Source organism: Alosa sapidissima, chromosome 10 (genome assembly GCF_018492685.1).
Source record: "Alosa sapidissima isolate fAloSap1 chromosome 10, fAloSap1.pri, whole genome shotgun sequence".
Taxonomy (NCBI): domain Eukaryota; kingdom Metazoa; phylum Chordata; class Actinopteri; order Clupeiformes; family Clupeidae; genus Alosa; species Alosa sapidissima.
The window spans coordinates 23,607,255-23,612,254 of record NC_055966.1 but is presented as its reverse complement, the minus strand read 5'-3'; the positions used below and the strand labels follow the sequence as shown (position 1 = coordinate 23,612,254).

The 5,000-nt window shown below is 44.4% G+C and overlaps 1 protein-coding gene across 3 annotated transcripts in view; it reads left to right on the top strand.

Moving 5' to 3' along the window:
• rbms3 (RNA binding motif, single stranded interacting protein) overlaps nt 1-5,000 on the top strand; it is a 171,177-nt gene that overhangs the window by 54,242 nt on the left and 111,935 nt on the right. The gene's annotated exons all lie outside the window — the stretch shown is intronic.

Below are 5,000 nucleotides of genomic sequence, written 5' to 3'. Positions count from 1 at the left end.
ACACACACACACACTCACACACACACACACACACACACACACAGAAACACAAATGAAGTATTGAATATTCTGGCTCTCTCTGGCTCTCTTCCCCCCCCCCCCACCACCACACACGCACACGAGGGGACACACACAGTTTGCCCTCTAATATTTATAAGCTTATGACCTGTCAGGACGCAGATGGCTTGTGTCTCTTAAATCCCATTTAAATGCATGCCTGTCAACTTCTTATGATTTTCATAAGGAAGATACCCACAACTGAGCCCTCTTTATTTGTGTGTGTGTGTGTCTGTGTGTGTGTGTGTGTGTGTGTGTGTGTGTGTGTGTGTGTGTGTGTTCTTATTCCCGTATCACATGTGTCCTCATTTTTATCCATGTGTGAAATGAGAACCTAAATAGATTGCCTGTGCATGTGCCCGTGTTGCCTATGCGACAATATAGAAAGCGCTGTATAGCTCACTGCCGGTCAAGGTTACTGTTTGTGTTTGTCTGACATATTGGAAAAGCAATAGCAATCTTTTAATGCATTAAGGAATATGAAAAACACTGAGAAGCATATGCTAAGCAAACGACAAATGGCACAGGCACACCCCAGCTGCTCCTTTTGGTTAACACAGTGTGCTGCTAACCAAAGAAAAGTCCTGGCCGCCACTGGTGCTTGGCCAGATCACACTTGTGTGCGTGGCTACATGCATCTCTTTAACAGCGAAATAGAACCAATTAAACTGACTGGATCTGTTGGCTTCAGGCACATTCAATTAGAGCTGGGCACAATCAAAAGACACAGACCCATTAATAACCGTTTTTATGAAGGTCATTCCTTTCACTCTCCTAACTTGGCCATGAAGACACAGGACCTTTTTTCTTTCTTTCTTTCTTTCTTTCTTTCTTTCTTTCTTTCTTTCTTCCACTCTTATTTTCTTCTCTGGACGCAGCAGCGCTGTTGCACTGAGCTGCAGCTGGCAGACTGTTCTCTCTCTCTCTCTCTTTCTCTCTCTCTCTGCTGAGAGCCCAGGGGCTGCCCAGCTATATCCCTCAAACTCCACACACACACACACACACACACACACACACACACACACACACACACACACACACACACACACAGCATCTCACACACACACACACTCCACAGGCATCTGAGAAGAAGACAAAAAGAGAGAAATTAGATTAAAAAAAAGAGAAGGAAATAAAAAAAAATAATGGAAAAAGAAAAAGAGAGAGACAGAGAGAGAGCAGGGGAAGAGAAGAACGTTCCAGTCATCGTTACTCGCCACAGTATCCGCCTGGTTCGTCGTACAACGTGGGGGGACGTTGGGGAAGGATTTATTGAGCCTCATTATCATGTAAGATATCATTTATCCAAATCCTTAGTGGCAGAGTCAATGTAGAGTCTCCTCGACAACGTGTTTGGCCATATTGCGTGTGTTTGTTCGCTCACCGGGGCTGTTTCCAGTGAACACATTCACCGCAGCTGTCAGCAGCTGTCATGGCTGCCTTACCTGGCCTCCTTGAGTTCCACTCTAACATCGCAGTCTATTGCGCCTCATAAATTAGTTTTTATGAATTCAGACGTTGTACTCGCATTCAAATGAAATTGACTGGAAATAACTGGCCTGTTTTCATATCTGATTTATTCACTTTCATAAACAATTGTTAATGTTAGTTTGGCAGCAATGTCTGTAGTAGGCTAGTAGGCACCATTGTGGATGTTACTAATTTTCCTATTTTCTCAGAATTGTAAATAATGTATACCCTTTCCGCATGTCAAGACAGCTAACACTGCTGGATAATAGAAACATAATGATAATCTGGTAAATGGTAGTCTAGACTCTTGGCCTGCAGTCAGATGGAGGCAATACATTTGGTGTATGAGAAAGCAATTCTGATATAGCCAGTAGTTACCAATTTCACCAACTCAGCACTTTGAATATCCAGAGTTTCCAACCTTGTGTTTTTTAAATGTAATAATCTCTCATGTGAGGGTTGCAGTGTTTGTGGTTTGTTATTTTGTGCCAGTTTCACAAAAAAAGAGGCTCTATTGCTAGCCAGGTGCTGGATGATCCAGTGAGAAGCAATTTTCAGTGTATTTATTTTCCTTGTCTGTGCAGTGTTTTCTCATCTAAATCGGACTCCCTGCATATGGAAGTCGTCATAAAGACCCTCACCCTGTTTCAAGGGACGTGTGGTGACAGGAGCATTCCTATACAATGTTGCTGATAAAATGGAATAACCATGGCAACAGGGAAACAGGAAAACCAAACAGAGCGTTGGCCTCTGCTCATCATCAGAGATGTTCCCATGCATGGTCTTTTTCTTTCCATCTTTTTTTTCTGTCACTCACTCTCTCGTTCTGCCTGGTCCTTTATCACTCTTTTTTTCTCACCCTCCTCACATTTCCACCAGCTGTGCTTACACCTTACACACACACACACACACACACACACACACACACACACACACACACACACACACCATCCCCATCTGTCCTGCAGCCCTATGGAGTTCCACTCACATGTGAATTTAAGACGTTGGCTCTCTCTCCTCCCTCCCTATCTTTCGTTCACCTGACCGTTCCACTAAAAATAAAAATGCTTATGAAAAAAATCAGCGCACTGCTTTTCCTCCCAGGACCTGCTCTCTCTCATTTCCTGTGCATACCAGACTCTCCCCACTCCCTGCTGTCTCAAGCATAGAGCTCTGTCTCCACACATATTCTTGGGACATGCACACACTTAAACTGATACCATTCCCAGCACCGTTATCCGTCAGTTTTATTGCTTTGTTAAACAGCTTTGTTGTTACGGATTGAATTGTTTGTTTCCCTGGCATAGATCATAAGTAGCGCTGTATGACAGATGTGGTCATTCATCATGTCTGCCGGTCAACACTCCTGTTGTCAAATGTAGACCGCGTTCATGGAGCAGAGAGCGTTTAAATGGCCAGAGAGAGAGAGAGAGAGGGCTTGTGTCCTCTCCTCTCCCCCCTCTTCCCCCTCTTCCTCCTCCTCCTCCTCCTCCTCCTCCTCCTCCTCCTCCTTTATATTCAGTTCGAGCACCATCAGGCTTTTTGCCCCCTTTTTGCTTCCTCTTTGTTCCACCTGAAGCGGTCTGGCTGCCTGTCGCTGAAGTGCCATTGAGGGAGCCAGCAAATTGGCCTGAATTGCACCATCACTGCTCATAACCAGCCAAGCAATACAAATTAACAGCATGGGAAGTTATATAGGTCAGGCCGGATGAGATGTCTGTCTGCTGTGTAAACACACACACACACACACGGACAGACATGTATACATACACACACACACACACACACACACACACACACACACACACACACACACATACACACACACACACACGCTTGGACACACATGTATACACACACACACACACACTCGGACACACACACACGGACACACACACTCGGACACACATGTGCACATGTGTATACACACACACACACACACACACACACACACACACACTCTCTCTCACACACATGCAGGCACACACACTTACACATACAGACCAGCATACATATTAATACATGTACAGGAATTTAGAGAAAGAGAGAGAGAGAGAGAGAAAGAGAGCCCATTTAAAAGAGCGAGGGATAGAGGAACACAAAGGAGAGCGTTTCCTTGGTAACGTACCCACTCGCCACTCTAATCTTCCAAGCGAGCTGCACTAACCTCTAATATTACTTTTCTGCTTCGTCCTCTCCTCTCCTCTCCTCTCCTCTACTCTCCTCTCCTCTCCTCTCCTCTACTCTCCTGTCCTCTCCTCTCCTCTACTCTCCTGTCCTCTCCTCTCCTGTCCTCTCCTCTCCTCTACTCTACTCTCCTCTCCTCTCCTCTCCTCTCCTGTCCTCTCCTCTCCTGTCCTCTCCTCTCCTGTCCTCTCCTCTCCTTTCCTCTCCTGTCCTCTCCTCTACTCTCCTGTCCTCTCCTTTCCTCTCCTGTCCTTTCCTCTCCTGTCCTCTCCTCTACTCTCCTGTCCTCTCCTTTCCTCTCCTGTCCTCTCCTCTACTCTCCTCTCCTCTCCTCTCCTGTCCTCTCCTCTCCTGTCCTTTCCTCTCCTGTCCTCTCCTCTCCTCTCCTGTCCTCTCCTCTCCTGTCCTCTCCTCTCCTGTCCTCTCCTCTCCTCTCCTCTCCTCTCCTCTACTCTCCTGTCCTCTCCTCTCCTCTACTCTCCTCTCCTGTCCTCTCCTCTACTCTCCTCTCCTGTCCTCTCCTCTCCTGTCCTCTCCTCTCCTCTCCTCTCCTGTCCTCTCCTGTCCTCTCCTCTCCTCTACTCTCCCTCCATTTTTCATACCTGAGCATGTCCCTCTCTGCTTGTAAGCATCTATATCATGTTGTGTGGAATGATTTTTATTTTTAATATACAGATATAAAGACAAGACCATATTTACATGTAATTTGTGAAAAGACCATAGGAATATGTTTTATGCACTTTGAACTAAATATATATATATTAATAATAATAATACATTTTATTTATAAGTGCCTTTCAAGTCACCCAAGGACACTGTGCAATTAAAAGCGTAAGGATGTTGAACAGTACAGGCAACTTCATTGCCTAAATTTGCCTTTTTCTTGAAAAACATCACTAATAGAGGAGAATTTTATATTTCCATTATACACCCAAACACCCAATATAGTTCAATAAAAAGGAATAGTGAAGTGAAGTCATGAATCTTTATAATGCATTTTTTAACTATGGCAGTCAACATTAATGGATGCCAATTAAATTCAGGATGCAGGAGCAGACTCAGCAAGTTCCTTGCATCAAGAATTTAGCGTATTTAATTTTTATGCACCATATTCCACATACTATCATCATCATGCTAATAATTTCATATAGGCACTTTCCATTACAGCACTTACATCCCTGATGTTTATAGCTAAATGCATCATGCATGTGATATGAAAGACCATATGAAGGGTTCAGATGCAAAAGCCTCTAAATGCCACCTATGTCAAAAATGAGATAAAGATG